This window comes from Lactuca serriola, chromosome 6 (assembly GCF_051521515.1).
Source record: "Lactuca serriola cultivar US96UC23 chromosome 6, Lser_US96UC23_V15, whole genome shotgun sequence".
Classification (NCBI taxonomy): domain Eukaryota; kingdom Viridiplantae; phylum Streptophyta; class Magnoliopsida; order Asterales; family Asteraceae; genus Lactuca; species Lactuca serriola.
The window spans coordinates 61,111,360-61,131,338 of NC_136413.1; the positions used below are offsets into that span (position 1 = coordinate 61,111,360).

Sequence of the window (19,979 nt, forward strand, 5' to 3'; positions counted from 1 at the left end):
GTAAGTAATTACTTGAATCCATGGCTTAACTTCTACATTTCATCAAACATCTCATCTTAGCTCATGCAAATTCATGATCTAACTCCCTAGAACCATCTAAGTTCGAAAACTTCCTCAAGAAGTTGCTAGGGCCGAAATCTTCTCTCAAATCTTCATCAATTCTAAATCCAAACCATAAGGTGAGTTTCATACCCCTTTCTTTTCGGTTTTTATGAGTTTTATGGGGGAGAATACAAGAAAATGTGTAGATCTATGTGTATATGTATGCTATGTGTGATTTGATGCATGTATGTGTGTGATATCATGTGTTTTGTGATGAATATGTTACCAAAAAGGGGTGTAAACCCGAGATCTATGACATTAGAAAGGAAACAAGCATAATCTAAGCTATCTTACACTAAACAAGTCAAGAAAAATAGTTTATAAGGTCATGATGAACATGTTCTAACATAAAACCCATTTTTGGGCTTAAATTTTCAAAAATACAAAACTGCGGGTACAAATCAACAAGTCATGGTTTCTTGAAGGTTAAAAAGGTCAAAACAGTTCCTATAATTATTTTTCTGAACACTAGGAATTTCAAGGGACTTAAAATGTAAATTTTTGGCCTAATGGGCTATTTATGGGCTTTTCGGCCCAATAAGCCTCAAAAATGCGAAAATGGTAAGTTGAGGGGCTGGAAATGTAACTTCTTGTAAAACAGGGGGTAATTACCATAACAAAATGTTTATAAGGGTCAAAAATGCTTTTCACTAACAAAAAGGACCAAAAATGTAAACTTTTTAGATTTTAGGCCAAAACTGTAAAAGTTGTGAAAAATGGGTCCCTAACCGAGAATCACTATTCTGGAGGGGCTGAAGCTGTCAACAAAGTAAAATTTGGGTTAAAATCGTGTTTTCATCAAATAAATAATACAAAAGTGTCAAGAAAAGGGTTTTAAGGACTAAAAATGAAATTCTTTTATATAAAAAGGACTAAAAGTGTTATTTTTACAAAAGAAGGGTAGTGAAAAGGGTCAAATTCCACTTTCAAACAAATTAATTCATTAATACAAAATACGAGATCCACTACTACTGACGAAACGGAAAACAAATACACTCTCAACAACAAATATCGTTACAAAACGAATTAATTCGGTCTCGAATCAATAACAAAACAAAATCGTAAAACCAAAGCATTTCAATAAACACGCGATAACTATGATGAGCTAACTTACAAACTTTGGGCTTGGAAGTTTCAAATCGTGCTTTTTGGGCCTTGCTAGCCCATTGACACGATCTTTGGGCCTAAAGGGAATATGCTTACGTGTTATTGGGCCTTCTATGATCTAATTCCATGTAAAAAGACTTTCAATAGCTCTAATGTGCTATTGGGACCTAGTGGCCCATTAGTACTGCTAGTGAGGTCGAGAAGTCAAATGCGAGTGGGGCCAAGTGTCTTTCGCATTCCCGATAGCCTTGAATAACTCTTCGAAATATAGGGACTTCGTACTCTCCTATCTCCTCGGTTGTTGGGCTTATGAGAAATCAAAGTAAACAGATTCAGGACGATAAACAAGAGTAATCATGGTGGATGGATTAAGTGAGTAGTAACGGCCGACGCCTTTAAGGATCGTTCGTAATCTGTAGTTATAAACTAGTCGTTTTCTTTAATGCGTGATTATAACAACTCACAAACCCTAATTAATCCAACGCCACCCGGGTAATCAAAATCATTCGACGTATCGGTATAACAATAGACAATTCATTGTATTTTATGTATTGGGAAAACATCGGGTTTTCCTGGGAAGTTCAACATTTTCACTTGCGTGATGTATACAAAGGTTCAACAATTATACATGTTTTGAAAATCAACAAGCATATATTCACGGATCTTCACACTTTTTATAAACAATTATCTTTTCAGAAAATATCGGATTTTCTGGGTTTTACAAACTACACCAAATCTTTTTACCACAACATTACTTATGAAGTCACCAACATTTCATATGTTGACGTTTTTTTTTCCAAAATAACTTGTATTCTCAGGTAACAGGTAAGCCGAAGAATAAGTACTAAGTAATGTCATGGTGTTTTGCTTATATTATCTATCAGACAGTTTATGTTATGAAATTGTATTGTCTGAAACAATGTACTGGATGTAAACAATATCAGTTGTAATATTTCAATGCATGGTGATGAATTATGTTATTATTCATGTATATTCATTGTGATGGTATTCAATTTAAGTCACAAGAGCCCTCGGACGTTTCCGCCGTCTGGTTTGGGGGTGTGACAGGTTGGTATTAGAGCTCTGTTTATAGTGAACTAGCATATCTAACCACACATTGATATGCAACTATAAACCAAAAAGAGGGACTAACACAACTCTGAACAAAACAACTAAAACATAACGATAAAAACATCTTTGCTTGTGTGAATTAGGAAACAGAACATAATACCGAACCAAACAAGATAATGCTAGCATCTCGGTTAAGCCAGGACTGTTCATAGTCATATCAAGGAGTGGATGTAGCCTGATCAACTACATTCCCTCCAAGGTACAACTATCACATGTCCTGAGGAAATCATGATGGCTAGGGAACCTAAAAACATACCCCTTTATCACCAAGAAGAGAACATCCGTTCAATCTATACAATAATTGTAGAGTCATAGGAGTAATGATAGTTTATTCGTATACCTCCTGTCAGTCGCTATGGAAGGGGAGCAGCAGGGCATTCAGTTTCATCAGGTCTTAGTGGCTCACGGGATGATTGAAGATGAGCCTGAATAAGATCAAGGGGAGCACACGACGTTGGGCCTGACGAGTACACGGACACTGACTACGAGTTTGATGAGGCCAAGGATGAAATGGAGGAAGGACAAGACTCAGGTGAGGACTCCGCCACATCACCTGACAGCGAGGCGCAACAAGACCATCCAACCCCACCAGTGAATCCCGCAAGGGAGAATCGCTCCCCCGAAGCTGAGATTGCCACCTTGTGGCAACAGCTATTCGCCATGGAAGCACGTGCAGTGCGAGCTGAGCATGAGAGCGATGAGGTCATTGGAGAAATGACTGAGATGGCTCAGTTGTTGGCTCAGCATTTCAGCATATGATCTCGCTACTGTCATAGGGCGCTCCATAAAGTGTTAAGAATAGACTTATCTTACTAGTACTATGATCTATGCTATGTATCCCGACTCTATGTTTAAGTGATTACACTACTCATAGAGCCGTTATGCTGCCAAACTTATACCGCTTATGTATGCTCTTTCGAGCAAAATTTTCATGTATCAAAATGCGGATAATAGTAATGAAAAATCTTATATGTTTACTGTGATGTTTTAATCTGCTATGTGTTACATATCTATGATTGTATGCTAAATTGTGAAATTACTTAAGGTTGTGCCACACACCTACTTCATAGGATCACAACCTCACAAAAACCACAGACACTCAACATCTTTCCATTCCATGACAGAAAGATGCGTCAACGACCCACTCACAGAAACCCTGGGCCAACCCCACCCGAAGTCGACTCAGCTGCATTCCAAGCAGCTGTATCTGCTGCGGTCACTGCAGCGATGACACAAATTCACCAAAGGAACAATGGAGGAGTCGACGGACAAGGGTCTGGAAGTTCAAACAACGGGATGAATCAAGGACATACCAAAACATGTTCCTACAAAGACTTCACCAACGCCAAACCACGGACCTTTAACGGAACTGGAGGAATGATCACCCTGAAACGATGGATCGAGAAGGCGGAATCGGTGTTCGAGATATGTGATTTCCCCGAGAAGATGAAGGTGAAGTTTGCCGCATGCACTTTCGTTGACCATGCGCTCACTTGGTGGAACGGACACGTGGAAGCCATGACACTCCCCGTAGCCAATTCCATGCCATAGGCAGAGATGAAAGAAATGCTGATGGCCGAGTACTGCCCTCGTGCCGAAATTCAGAAAGTGAAACAAGAGTTGTAGAATCTCACTGTCCGGAACGCTGATATAGATGCATACATATCAAGGTTTAGCAAACTGTCTCTGCTATGCCCTAGCATGATCACCTCAGAAGGAAAGAATATCGAATGATTCATCTGGGGACTAACCTCCCCAATCCAAGGAAACGTGATAGTTGCAAATCCCGAAACTTTCGACAGTGCCAAGAGATTGGCCAAGAAGTTGTATGACCACAACAACAACAAGGGTGAGAAGCCAGTGGAGGCTGAAGGTAAGAAGGAAAATGACAACAAAAAGGGGAAGAACAACAAGAGGAAGGGACGCCAAGGCTCCGAATCATCCAAGAAGCAGCAAACAGTGGCAGTTAATGCTACAACCACTCATGTTCCACCCACACTACATGCTCCAGCCTCAGCTGCTCCAAGTGATCCTAGGCCTTATTCCGGTAATCTTCCTAAGTTCAACAAGTGTGGTCTCCATCACAATGGAGAATGTAGAGAGATGCAGTGCACCAGTTGCAATCGGAAGGGGCACACGGCGAAGTACTGCAGGACCTACCCTCCTCAGAACCAACAATAGGGAAACAACAACAACAATAACTGCAACAACAACAACACCAACAATGGCGGCAACAATGCAGGACCTAGCCACACCTGCTATGGATGTGGAAGGACTGGGCATTTCCGTCGAAACTGCCCCAACAACAACAATCCCGAAAATGGAGGAACAGGAAGGGTGCTGACCATGGGTCAGGGAGAAGTGGTTCAGGATCCCGCTGTTGTTACCGGTACGTTTCTCCTAAACCACACTTATGCATGCATCCTATTTGATACCGGAGCAGAATGAAGTTTTGTGAGCAATAAGTTTAAGCATTTGTTAAAACAACCACCCCAGAAGCTCAATGAAACCTTTACGTTGGAAATGGCCAATGGGAAAACAGAATCCACTGGGGAAATCTATATCGGATGTACCCTAGCCCTGAATCAACACATATTTCGAATAAATTTAATGCCTGTTTCCATTAGGAGTTTTGATGTGATTAATGGCATGGACTGGTTAAGCCCCCACCATGCTGAAATTATGTGTCACGAGAAGGCCATTTGCCTTCACCTTCCAAATCATGAAACCCTAGTTATTTACGGAGACAAACCCAACACGAACCTTCGTCTCATCTCGTGCGTCTAGGCACAAAAGCATCTGCAAAAGAACGATTTGACGTTCCTGGCGCACATAGTGGATAAAACCAATGAAGAGGTTAACATTTAAGACATTTCTGTAGCATGTGAATTCCCAGACATATTTCCTGAAGATCTTCCTGGAGTACCCCCAGAAAGAAAAGTTGAATTTCGAATTGATCTTGTTCCAGGAGCTACTCCCATCGCTAAATCGCCTTACCGATTGGCTCCTGCTGAGATGCAGGAATTGTCCAGCCAACTCAGTGAACTCCTGGACAAGGGATTCATCCGACCCAGCTTCTCGCCATGGGGAGCTCCAGTTCTCTTTGTCAAGAAGAAGGACAGATCTTTTAGGATGTGCATTGATTACAGAGAATTGAATAAGCTCACTGTCAAAAATTGCTATCCACTCCCACGAATCGACGATCTATTTGACCAGCTCTAAGGAGCTAGTTACTTCTCTAAGATAGATCTACGATCCGGGTACCATCAACTCAAGGTCCGGGAAGAGGATATTCTCAAAACCGCTTTCCAAACTCGTTATGGACATTATGAATTTGTCGTAATGCCCTTCGGTCTAACGAATGCCCCTGCCGCATTCATGGACGTAATGAATCGAATCTGCCAACCATTCCTCGACAACTTTGTTATTGTTTTCATCGATGGCATTCTAGTTTATTCTCGAAGCGAAGAAGAGCATGGCCAACATCTCCGACAAATCCTGGAAACCCTGCGAACTGAGAAGCTATATGAAAAACTCTCTAAGTGTGAGTTCTAGCTTCGTAGCGTGAACTTTTTGGGTCATGTTGTTAGTCAGGAAGGAATACATGTGGATCCTTCTAAGGTCAGAGCCATCGAAGGATGGGCAGTCCCAACAACGCCCACAGAAATTCGCCAATTCTTAGGTTTAGCAGGTTACTACAGGAGGTTCATTCAAAACTTCTCTAAGATCGCCAAGCCACTTAACTCGCTTACACAAAAGAGCGTACCATTCAAATGGATGGACAAACAAGAAGCTGCATTTCAAACTCTGAAGCAAGCACTCTGCAGTGCCCCAATACTATCACTACCAGAGGGAACGGAAGATTTCGTAGTCTACTGTGACGCATCAAATCAGGGTTTAGGTTGTGTTCTCATGCAGCGTGGAAAAGTGATAGCTTACGCGTCCCGACAGCTAAAGACACACGAAGTGAATTATACAACCCATGATCTGGAATTGGGAGTAGTGGTCTTTGCCCTGAAGATTTGGAGGCAATACCTTTATGGTACGAAGTGCACCATCTTCACGGACCACAAGAGTCTCCAACACATCTTGAATCAAAAAGAGCTGAATATGAGGGAACGAAGATGGGTTGAACTATTAAACGGTTATGAGTGTGAAATTAAGTGCCACCTAGGCAAGGCTAATGTGGTAGCCGATGCCTTGAGCCGGAAAGGGTACTCCAATCGTTGTGTGAAAACTCTCTCAATAACCATCCAATCTCACCTAACCACTCAGATCAGGGCAGCCTAGTCAGATGCCATTAAGGCGGAGAACAAAACAAGCGAAGCTTTACGCGGAATGGAGAAGAATTTTGAGATGAAAGAGGGCGGAGTATATTATTTCATGAACCGTATTTGGGTCCCTAAACTTGGAGGATTTAGGGAAGTAGTCATGAATGAAGCTCACAAGACGCGATACTCCATCCATCCGGGTTCGGACAAAATGTACTTGGATATTAAACAACATTATTGGTGGCCTAACATGAAGGCAGAGATTGCCACCTATGTTAGCAAATGCCTTACTTGCGCCAAAGTAAAGGTGGAATACCAGAAGCCCTCGGGGTTATTACAGCAACCAGTAATTCCCGAGTGGAAATGGGAAAGGATTGCTATGGATTTTGTGACCAAGCTGCCCAAGACGTCAGATGGATTGGACACTATATGGGTAATAGTTGACAGACTGATGAAATCCGCTCATTTCCTGCCAATAAAAGAATCCTACAAGATGGAGAGATTGACAAGAATATGTTGGATTAGTGTCTAAGTCCATAACTATTTTGGTATGTACTTGACCCGATGGTGCATGATCCTTTTGGGTTGCCTTCACCAAAGCAACTTGATTGGAGAAATAAATAGAGAGAGAGGTTATTATGATTTATTAATATGTTATAAGAATAATATATTAAAGGAGAAATCATATTTGTTTAATTAATATTGGTCAATAATAAATTAAGAATTAATTTTGTGATCAAATGTAATTAATTAAACTAGAGGGGATGAATTGTAATTATGTGATAGTTGCAAAATAGGGCAATGGTTATCCTTGTTAAAGGATGGACGAATTCAAGGATAAGGATATCCTTGAAATCGTTCAAGGCCAAGAGATAAGGGTTTTTCTAAGACTTATCTTATGGTTGCTTGATGGGCAAGTAACTAGATACGGATAAGGACTGAAACCCTAATCCCAACCCTATATAAAGACCCCTAAGGACTTAGAATTCGTGTACTTGATCCCTAGAGCATCTAAGGACGAATTCCTACCTCTCTCCTCTCTTTTTATACCTTCTCCATTTGCTCTTGGTGTTTGTAAGCCATTAGAGGAGTGACACTTGTGACTCTAAGCCTTCCAAAGTCAATTCAAGGAGGAATTGGGATTGTTATTACTACATAACAATCAAGGTAATATCTTAAACCTAATTATATGTTAATATTGATTTCCATATGCTAGAATTAGGGTTTATAGTCTTGGATTCAAAGCATGTACAATAGAGAAACCTAGATCCAAGCATTAGGGTTTGTATGAGCACATAGGATGTCTTATGACCAAAACCCATCAGAATATACATTTGAGAAATCGTGAGACTTCACGGAGTGTCAGTGTATATCATCTCAGATAGAGATAGTAGATTCACTTCACGTTTTTGGCAATCACTTCAGAAAGCATTGGGAACCCATCTAGACATGAGCACTGCTTATCACCCACAAACGGATGGTCAAAGCGAATGAACCATTCAGACGCTTGAAGACATGCTTTGCGCATGTGTGATAGACTTTAGGAAGTCCTGGGATACCCACTTACCCTTAGTTGAATTCTCATACAACAACAGTTACCATTCGAGCATCAAAGTTACTCCTTTCAAGGCACTGTATGGACGTAAGTGTAGATCACCGTTGTGTTGGGATGAGGTGGGCGACACCCAGCTAGCGAGGGAACTAGCATCAGACAAGATGTTAACGGGACCAGAGATCATACGTGAAACCACATAAAAGATAGTTCAAATCAGAGCTCGACTACAAGCATCACACAACCGACAAAAGATTTTCCTGGATTACCACCTGATAGACAAGTGGAGTTTAGAATAGACTTGTTACTAGGAACCACGCCAATAGCAAAAGCACCATATCGATTAGCACCAACGGAGATGAAGGAGCTGATGATGCAACTTCAAGAGTTATTGGACAAAGGTTTCATTAGACTTAGTTCATCACCCTGGGGAGCTCCGGTGTTATTCATAAAGAAGAAAGACGGGAGCAAGAGAATGTGCATTGATTACAGAGAGCTGAATAAGGCAACAATAAAGAATAGATACCCATTGCCAAGGATTGATGACCTGTTTGATTAATTGCAAGGTTAGAGCTATTTTTCAAAGATCGATCTAAGGTCAGGATATCATTAGCTGAACGTAAGAGAGCGGGATATCGAGAAGACTGCATTCAGAACGCGATATAGGCACTACGAGTTCTTGGTTATGTCGTTTGGACTAACCAATGCTCCAGCAGCATTCATGGATTTAATTAACAGGGTTTGTAATCCATTCCTTGATAAATTTGTGATAGTGTTCATAGACGACATTCTGATTTATTCGAAAAGCCAAGAGGAGCATGGCAGACACTTGCGAGAAGTGTTAGAAGTTTTGAAGAAGGAGGAGCTGTATGAAAAGTTCTCCAAATGTGATTTTTGGATTCGATAAGTCCAATTCTTGGGTCACATGGTCAACCAGGAAGGGATAATGGTCGATCCAGCAAAGATTGAGGTTGTAATGAAGTGGGAACAACCAAAAAGTCCCACGGAGATCCAAAGCTTTTTAGGATTAGCCGGATATTACCGAAGGTTTATCCAAGGCTTTTCTTCGATTGCTACTCCATTAACAGCTTTGACCCACAAAGGAGCTAATTATGCATGGTGTGATAAGCATAAAGAAGCATTCGAGAAGCTAAAGAAGAAGCTATGCGAGGCACCAATACTTTCTTTACCCGATGGGGTTGAAGACTTCACTGTTTATAGTGATGCTTCTGGGGTTGGATTGGGTTGTGTTTTGACCCAAAGAGAAAATGTGATAGCATATGCATCTCGACAACTAAAAGAGCATGAAAAGAACTACCCCACTCATGATTTGGAGTTGGCAGTTGTAGTTTTCGCTCTGAAAATATGGAGGCATTACCTCTATGGCACGAAGTGCAAACTTTTCACTGATCATAAGAGTCTCTAATATCTCTTTAATCAGAAAGAATTGAATATGAGGCAACGACGCTGGCTGGAGTTACTCAAGGACTACGACTATGAGATACTTTATCATCCCGGTAAAGCTAATGTTGTCGCTGATGCTCTCAGTCGGAAAGTCAATCTTGAAAGAATGAGGCCAAGAGCGTTGAAAATTGAAGTTGTCTTAAAAATTATGGAGAGTATAAAGAAAGCTCAAGAGGAAGCTTCTGTGAAGAATAATCGAAAAAAAGAACGTTTGGACAAAACGTTGGTGTTCGGTATAAACAGTCACAGACTGAAGGTGTTCCAAGATTGGATTTGGGTACCTAAGTTCGGAGGAATTAGAGATCTTCTGATGGAAGAAGCTCACAAAACCATGTACTCAATTCATCCTGGTAGCACTAAAATGTATAGGGACCTGAAACCCTACTACTGGTGGCCAACGATGAAGCTTCATGTTGCAAAGTATGTGGCCAAGTGTGTGACTTGTGCGAAAGTCAAGACACAACATCAGAAACCATACAGGAGTTTAGAACCTTTACCCGTGCCTATGGGTAAATGGGAAGACATTGCGATGGATTTTGTCACTAAAGTACCCAGAACAAAGAATGGTCACGACATGATTTGGGTGGTCGTTGATCGATTCACTAAGAGTGCGCATTTCATAGCAGCCAATGAGAAATGGTCTATGGAAAAGCTCACGAATTCTTATGTGTAGGAAATTGTGAGGCTTCACGGTGTTCCGTTAACGATTGTATCAGATCGTGATAGCTATTTCACCTCAAGGTTTTGGAAAAGTCTACAAGAGGAAATGGGTACCAAGTTATGTTTAAGTATAGCTTACCATCCACAGACTGATGGTCAAAGCAAACGAACAATACAAACACTTGAAGATATGCTGAGAGCATGTACCATGGAATTCCTAGGTAACTGGGATGAACATTTACCTTTGGTAGAATTTTCCTACAATAATAGTTTCCACTCGAGCATAAAGATGGCACCTTATCAAGCTTTGTACGGGCAAAAGTGTCATACGCCGTCGTGTTGGCTTGAGGCTGGGGAAAAGAAGTTTATGGGTCCCGAGATGGTCCATCAAACCGCTGAAAAGTTGAAAATAATTAGAGAAAGAATGTTAGCAGCTTAGGATCGTCAAAAGAGCTATGCTGACAAGAAGCGAAGACCGATGACTTTTGAGGTTGGAGATTCGGTTTTGCTTAAAGTCTCGCCGTGGAAGGGACTTATAAGATTTGGTAAAAGGGGAAAGTTGAGTCCAAGGTTTATTGGACCGTTTAAAGTTCTTCAGTGAATTGGGAACCAAGCTTACAAGCTCGAATTACCCGAAGAACTGAATGGAATTCACAACACTTTTCATGTGTGTTATTTGAGGAAGTTCACGGGAGAAGTTCCCGATATAATTCCAATTTCTGAATTGAGAATTGATGAAAACAAGAGGTTAATGGAAGAACCTGAGGCAATTGTTGACCGAATGACTAAGAAGCTTCGACGCAAGATGATCGCGTTAGTGCTTGTCCATTGGAAACATACGAATGGGTCAAATCTCACCTGGGAAACGGAGAGTGACATGTTGAGTTGCTATCCGCATTTGTTTGTTGATGTGTGATTCCGGGGATATAATCATCCTAAGGGGGAGAGAATTGTAACGCTCGCGTTTTCCAGGCTAGGCATTATCATTGATGTAATAGTCTAGGGTAACCCTTGTAACTCTTTCTGAAGTATTAATGATGAAATATTTGAGTATTGTGTGAATTATGTGTTTATTTTCTTAATTATTATAATTTAATGAATTAAGAATAAAATAAGTGTCAAAATTAAAGTATGAGATAAGCCCGATACCTTTGCATAAAGATGTAGTGGTCGAAACAAGGATTCCGAAGATATAAAGAATGCCGAAATCCAAGTTATAACGAAAAAGTTATGACCTGTCGAAGTTTCGCGACAAAACTGACAACGCTGAATGACGTAAAAAGTGAAATTTATGTTAGAGCAATATTTAGCCTTGGTGATCTAAACGAAAGTCGTAGAGTTCGTAAACAGAGAGCGTGCATAAAAAGAACGCCCAAAACTGACTTCGTATGAGGAAGTTATGATTTTTCGAAGTTTCGACTTAGCAGTATGCAGCCCGAATACTCGATTTGAGACCGAGCGGTTTTTAGCCAAAACAATCTAAATGAGAATCTAAGATCTCATCGATAATAGTGAAACGATAAAAAGATAAGCCAAAACGGACGTCGAATGAAGAAGTTATGAATTTATAACAGAGTTCTCCTGTCCCGACCTACTAAAAATAAATAATAAAAATAAACTCAAAATTAGCCAACGGGGTCTAAACTAAAGTTGTAGAGCGTAGTCTCACCTACACGTGGATATAAAGAACGTCAAAAACAGAGTTCGTATGATGAAGATATGTATTTTTGAAGTTTATAAAATTATTAAAATATAAATTTATATATATATATATATATATATATATATATATATATATATATATATATATATATATTTCGGATAATATCCGAAGGGGGGGAGGAGTCACCGTTCCGATCAACACTACGCCCAACATAGTGTTGTATGCCCAGCGTACCACTCGAGTGCTCCGGGTTCGTAGGCGATGACGTCGAAGCTCCGATGACACAAGCAGTGACGACTTCGGAGGAGTACGCCCTGCGTAAGGGCATTACGCCCAGAGTAATACGAGGCCTTAGCCTCCTATAAAAGGCTTGCGAGGGCAGCCGATATTTTTGCTCTTTTTCTCTTCTCTCTCTCTCTCTCTCTCCCGTTTTGCATCGTTTTTCGTGCCCGAATTATCCCGAAGCCCCGGTATCATTCCCGAGCCCCGAAGCAAGTCCCGATGCCCCGAAGATCCCGAGAAGTGCAATTCCCGAGCCGAAGCTCTGCTCGCGAGGAGTCCGATTTTTGTGAAGATCTTCCAGATCTACCGAAGAATACTACGTCTACAAGCCGTAGTGCTGTCCGATCATCTTCTGATCAAGTGAGTGTGTGGTTACTTTTTTCTAACGCATAATTATGAAGTATTTTATATAAAATACGTGTTACGTGTATATTTTGTTGTTACATGTGTGAATGTATATTCATTTTCTTCTATCTCACAGATCTGATTTATTCTCTATGAAATACGTGTTATGTGTGCGTGCTTCATCTATTATGTGGAATATGTATTGATTGAACATGCTATACTGGTTTTAAACTATGTATAAAAAAATATATTTTTATCTACTAATATGTTGGGTAGAATATGGGTAGATAGTTAATGTGTGATAAACAGATGAGAGGCCTTGATGTTGTTTTTGATTCAGTCATCTAGCGGAGTTTAGATGACGACCACAGACTTTTCTAGAGAGTCCTGTGGAATGCTAGCAGGTTCGCCATCTGTAGGTGTTAATGAACTTGGGTGTTCATTCGCTGTACTCCATCCCCCTCATGGTTGCCTTATTTGACATATATTGCCGGGAAATCCCCGAATGCATGTGTTGTCGCCCCGATGAAATATTCTAAGACTAGGTCCCTTGTGTTAGTTGTTTTAGGGACGTAAAGTGAGAATAACGAGAATGGGTAATTGGGTTATTGTTGGTTGGTGGAATTAAATATAATTATCTATTGTAGGTTGAAAACCCTATATGCTCACCAAGCTCCCAAGCCTGAGCCACTCAGTTTTATTTGTATTACAGGAAGTGGCGTAAGGGCATAAGATGGATGAATCATCAAGTTGTTTTGTTTACAAGTCTGTATATGTATATATTTGTTGAACTACTTGTAATGTTATCGTTTATGCTTTATGGTCTGTATCGGAACATGACATCCCGAGTTTTGATTATATAATGAAAATACATTTCTTGATGAAATGCTTTGGTAAATATTATTTTATCATACTTTATTTTTTGGGAACAAATTCCGCAACTCTTTCAAATCAAAAGGATTTACTCTGAAATTATTTTAAAAGCATAAATGAAAATCGGTCTTTTCTGGCCGTGATTTTGGGAAAGTCACACCAAGGCTGACCCATTATTTGCTATGTGTTGTGCTAGTTGATTATCTGATATGTGGTATGCTAGTTGTATCTATGATACTTGCATGGAAGACCTTGGGGGGTTCTAGGGGCACGTAGGTGTAATACATTGGAGGGTTTGCACGACATCCTAGGTAAAGACCTCGGGGGGTTCCCGAGGTATTTAGGTGTAAGACCTTGGAGGGTTTCCATGGTATCCTAGGTAAAGACCTCGGGGGGTTCCCGAGGCATTAGGGTATAAGACCCTGGAGGGTTTCCAGGGCATCCTTAATCAAGACCTCGGGGAGTTCCTGAAGCATTAGGCTAAGACCATGTGGGGGTTCCCATGGCACCCTGAGTAAGACCCTGGAGGGTTTCCAGGGCTTCCCTATATGTTTGTATGCACGACTTATGTGGTTTATGTAGCTTTTATAACTAGTATAAATTATGTGATTATGTGGATTGTGTGCGGTATGTTGTGTGGATTGTGTAGGGTATGCTTTTATAGCTAATATGGATTATTTGAAATAAAATGTTAATGTTATGAATTTTGAAAACAATTGTCATTATTACTTTATATTTTATGGGAATGTTTTGGTTGATTAAAAATGAAAACTTTATTTGAGAATTTGGGTCGTTACACTAGGGTCCTTACACTACACTATACAGAACATAGCAAAAACAGTATAAACTAATAAAACCAATTTTCACTCCTAGAATGTTGTAGATTTTGAAAGTACAATGTCTTTATAAAACGTAATAGAAAGAAATGGAAATAGGAAGCCATAATAAATTAATATGAAATAAATGAAAGTATGTTGTTTATTGCATATATCCCATCAACATTATATGTTGTGTCTTGACCTTTCCTAACCGCATAACATTTGAAAGTAGAACATTCTGATAGAAGGAAATTCAAGTGGGATGCTATAATACACATAAATAAAAGTAGGTTGTATTTATTTATCATGTGGTCCTTTTGGTGAATGTGGGTGTGCAATATACATTAAAGGGTGCACAATTGAATGTATTCTTATTTTTTATTTTTTCATTTTGCATTTTTTTCTTGTAATTTGTAACCATTCAGATATTTGGATTGAACAATTTAGATTGAGCAATTGGAGATACCTAGTAATAAATGTGTATTTCTAATGGCTTTTTATAAGATGTGCTTTGTGATGACGATGAAAGAATAATGGTAAAAAAGAAATGTTTGGCTTAAGAACCTTTAAATTTACTACATCATGACGAAAACCAAGAATAAGTATATGCCATAACGCATTAAAAAAAAATACAATCATACTGTATTTTACCTTCCCTAAAAAAATTCTATCATTAGAATGCATCGAAAGTAGCTAGATAGCATCTAAAACAACTATGTCAAACCATTCAGGAACGTTTAGGTGTTCAAATGGCATTTTCCTAGGTTGTTTTTTTTAAATGTTTATCAACAATTTAAAAAAGTGATAGACGGAAACGGATGTGTGTTTTACATAAAACTAGTGAAGAATCCACGCTTTGCGGGGTTAGCTGTTCCAAACACAAGGGTAAAATCGAAAATGTTATTGGGTTGAGATATATAACAGTCCAGCAAAAGAAAAAATACAGAAAAATCCACCCAATTATAGCAAAATCAAATTCTAATATACAAATCTAAGATAGCCCAACAAACAGCAGAGCTGCCAAGACCGTCGACGTCAATTAACCACAAACAAACTACAAAAAAAAAGCAGATGCATAAAACCATTTACAAAATCACAATCACAAAAATATCAAAACATATGATCATAAAACCGTCGAGCTTATCAGGTCTACATACTCTAAAAATATCATGCATTTAAAAAAAAGAGCTATTTTTTTTTAAACATAGCAGTTCCTTCTTTTATTGTTCTTTTTGTTTTGTACACACTATCTTCTTTTTGCCTTGGATAATTACACTAGACCAAAAAAAAATGACATATAATAACAAACATGCCAAGATACCAAACATTTGAGCATTTAAAGCTCTAATAAACAAAACCACAAACTATTATCAATACAAATATGCACCAATAAGAGCAACATAGTTGCATTTCTTTATAAAAAAATAGCAGTGTACTTATAGTTATTAATCCATTATAACAATGCACTTAAGAGTTAAGAGAAACATACTTCCAGGATAAGGTAGAATACCCATACTGGTAGATAAATGTAAGTGCATTGGTATTATTACCATTGGTAATAAATAAAGTAACAATGCAATATGAGAAACATACTTCCATTTTCTTACAAAAATATGTATGTTGCTACCTTTATATATTTAAACCTTTATTTAAATAAACAAACAGGTGCCTTAATTTATGCATTATAAAATTATACTTTCAAACAATGTTATACCTTTCCCCTTTGATAATATTTGATCATGTTCTGATTTCACCATAAAAACTCTTGCAAAAGCACCTTTTCTTTGTCATCTAAACAAATCAACAACACTCTTGCCATTTTGTTGCGTCCTTTGCTCCTTCCTCATGTGTTTTAGGTTCAAGAATGTCTTTCATCTTAGCAGAGCTGCAAGAAAATTACTGGAAAACAAATTCTTCAAGATTTTTTTCCAACAATAAATTGTCGCGTACACAAAATTTTCCAATATAACCACTTACATACAATCACATGCTCACGATAACAGTTTTGGACTTGGAAGGGCTTTTTTCACCCAATTTATCTATGACCTACAATGATCAAATTTTAAATGAAAACAAAAACTATGGAAATTTAATATACCACGACCCTTCCTTTTTGACTTTTGACTGTGCATCTCTTCTCCAAAAGGGGACTCTAGAACTACCCTTCTTTCCTCTCCTATGTTTAGGAAATCTGACCTTGGTTGCAGGCTTAAAAAATCAAACACACACATTCCTTAGATCGAATTGCAAGTCAAGATCAAACCAAAATCGAAAATCACACCTATATGGTTGAAATTGAAAAACAATTAGGATTTGTGGATAACCATGTGACATACCAAAATATCAAATAACCTATTCACCTGGATATGTTCATGTTCCCAATACTTATTGTGGTTAATAATGTTACAAGAAAAGAAGAGTATTATTATACCTTTTTTATAGAATTGCAAATTTACAGTTCCAGATGGATAAAGCATGGTATCAGGGTCGATTGGTGGCTCCGTAAGCATGAACATCGGGTGAAAATCATAGTAAACCTGCAAAAACAACCAACCCAAAAAATGGTAGTGGGCATAAAAAAAATTACTAAAACGAAATAAAAAGTGATTTTTAATCACCTGGAAATGAGAGTTGTGAATGATTAAAAAAGAGAATTAAGTAAGTCCTATCAAATTGTGAGCCAGAAATTAATAACCAAACCAAAACAATTGACAACAAAACCGTAGAATTTGATGAAAAAAATCACTACAAAAGGTAAACCATACCAAAATCCATACGCTACTGGTGTTCAGCTTCTCATCTTCCTCATATCAACTTTTACATGAATTGCTACCGCCATCCATATGATCAAAACAAAAGAAAATGATATCAAATTACTAACCAAAACAATCAAGTTGTTGTAATCACTGAAATGGAAGATTGAGATTTAGGGCTTAAAATATAGATCAAGAATGAGGTGTAGGGGATGAAATCATTGCTTACCTTGAATGTAGAATGGTAGTTTCTGAATATGATGGTTAGGTCTTGAAATCGTAATAGATTCTACCCAAAATCCTATGAATCATAAAAGACATTGATAAGTTTCGAAAGAAAAACAGAGACTTGACTTCGATTCGTTCATAAAAAAGAGAAAAACGGATACCTGGAGGCAAGATCGTTAATCGATGTCATCTTGGCAGCGTCAATACGTATGGAGTTCATCACCGCCATTTTTGAGTAGTTAGTGGAGACTGTTGGTTTTTGACAGGCTCTTCACACGGTTCCTGCAGAAGAGAAGTAACAGGGGGCAAAAGAAATTTTACAGAGGGGGGTAATTTAGGCAAAGGTTTTGTGATGTATTATTCAACTGAAAGAGATGATTCCAACGTACACAATGCCTAGGTACTTAAACCAATGAAAAATGCAGAAAAACAGGGAATACTAACTACTAGCTAGAGACCAGGTAAGAGATTCTTACGTGGCCTTGATTTATTCTTCCTAAACAAAAGAAACCTGCTTAATAATAAAACAACTTCTGAATTACTTCAACATTCTCCCCTTAATTCTGAATTGGCTTCATTCCAATTAGTTCTCGCATTTCTTCATGTTTTACTCTTGCCATTGACTTTGTGAGGATATCTGCCTTTTGTCTTGTGCCACACACATGACTTACTACAATCTCCCCTGTTTCAACACACTCTCTAATAAAGTGGTACCTCACATTAATGTGCTTACTACACCCATGGAAGACGGGGTATTTCATCAGGTCAAGGGCTGATCTGTTGTCAACAAGTAGTGTTACTGGTGGCACCTTTTGCCCTGTTATTAGAATTCTGTGAGCAACCGACGGAGCCAAATTCCTTGACAAGCTGCCATAGTGGCAGCCATGAATTCAGCTTCACACGATGATAGGGCTACACTTCTTTGCTTCTGTGAGGTCCAAGTTACCAGATTCCCATTCATGTAGAATGCTATTCCCCCTGTGCTCTTCCCATCTACCAAATCTTTTCCAAAGTCACTATCAGCATTCAGCATACCCTGTGAGGTTGACTTTATAGTCTCCTTTTGCATATGACAAGCCATAGTTTAGAGTACCCTTTATGTATCTGAGTATCCCCTTCACTGCTTGAAGATGTTTCACAGTTGGTTTCTCCATATAACGACTAACTGCACCAACTACGTATGAGAGATCAGGGCGTGTGTGTAAGGTACCTGAGTGATCCAACGATACTCCTGTATTTAGTGGGGTCCACGGGTTCTCCATCTTCATCTTTAGTCAGCCTTAGTTTGTGTTCCATTGGGCTTCTTGTGGCATTGCAGTTCATCATACGTGTCTTCTTTAGGATGTTCTTGGCATAAGACTCTTGCTTTAGAGTTATTCCAGTATCTTGTTGGCTGACTTCGATTCCCAAATAGTAGGTTAACAGACCAAGATCACTCATTTCGAACTTGGCTTTCATCTCCATCTTGAATTCGCTTACATCCTTTGGACAGTTACCAGTGACCAACAGATCACCGACATAGACACCTACTATTGGGATTCTTCCTTCTTTCTTTCTTGTGTACACAGAATATTCGTGATGGCATCTCGCGAGTCCCAAGCTCTTTAGGTATTTGTCAAGACACGTGTTCCAGGCCCTGGGTTCCTGCTTCAACCCATACAGGGCCTTGGATAGTTTGTAGACCTTCCCAGCTACGTTTTGCTTCTCGAATCCTTCGGGTTATGAGACATATACTTCCTCTTCCAGTCTTCCATTCAGGAAGGCTGTTTTTACATCAAGATGGTGCACCCTCCATCCACTTGACCCTGTAAGAGCTAGAATTACACAAACGGTTTCAATCCTTGCCACCGGAGCGAAAACTTCCTCATAGTCGATCCCTTGTTTTTGCACGTACCCTTTCACCACAACTCTTGCTTTATACTTTGAGATTCCTCCGTCTGGACCTCTGTTTACCTTGTAAACCCATTTTAACCCAATTTCTTTTCGGACTTTTGCGAGTTCAACTAGGGTCCAGGTCTTATTCCTCTCGACTGATGACATTTCTTCCTTCATCGCATTGACCCATTTGATTTTGTTTTTCGCTTCCTGGTACATACTGGGCTCATCTTCATTCTGAATCATCATAAGCTCTTCCATGGGAATATGAATTTCATCTGTATTATCATATAGATCTGTGAGAAGACAATAACATCGTGGTGCACCGCCACCTGTGGAGCTAGAGGCGGTGGTGGGAGATGCGGTTGTTGAATCGAGTGTGATTGGTGAGATGGGTGAACTTTGCGTATCCGATTGGCTTATGGGAGTTGTGCTATGTGGGCTTCCTTTGGAACCCAATGGGGAACTAGTGGGCTCATCGTCATTAGCCCAATTACTATCACTATTTGACCCGTGATCATATTGTGGAGTATATGGATCCGGGTCGGCTTCTCCTCCTTGAACATCATCCAAATCAAAGCCTTCCACCGTGAAACTCATTCCAGGAATTGCTTTTATTTTGGTTGTCTTCTCCTAATCCCAGGCTTGATCTTCTTCAAACACAACATCTCTACTCACATACAACATTCCCGTGTTAGGATCCAGCAGTCTATGAGCTTTCGTTCCTCTTTCGGTTCCGAGATACACAACTTTCTTGCTTCTATCATCTAGCTTCTTCAGGTGGCTCTTAGCGATTTTCATGTGGGCAGTGCACCCAGATACCTTCAAATGGCCAACATGTGGCTTTCTTCCGGT

General features: G+C 39.3%; 1 long non-coding RNA gene across 3 annotated transcripts; it reads right to left on the reverse strand.

Moving 5' to 3' along the window:
- Positions 1–15,114: 15,114 nt before the first annotated feature.
- On the reverse strand, positions 15,115–17,635 carry LOC145058310 (uncharacterized). Of its 3 annotated transcripts, XR_013686323.1 has the most exons (8): positions 17,411–17,635; positions 17,251–17,322; positions 17,034–17,097; positions 16,887–16,933; positions 16,700–16,805; positions 16,246–16,549; positions 15,983–16,167; positions 15,115–15,322 (listed from the first exon to the last, which is right to left on the reverse strand). It is a non-coding gene; the product is annotated as an uncharacterized LOC145058310 (long non-coding RNA). The 3 variants fall into 3 exon arrangements; XR_013686322.1 differs by having other exon boundaries at positions 15,983–16,549; XR_013686324.1 differs by lacking the exon at positions 16,887–16,933 and having other exon boundaries at positions 15,983–16,549.
- Positions 17,636–19,979: the final 2,344 nt, after the last annotated feature.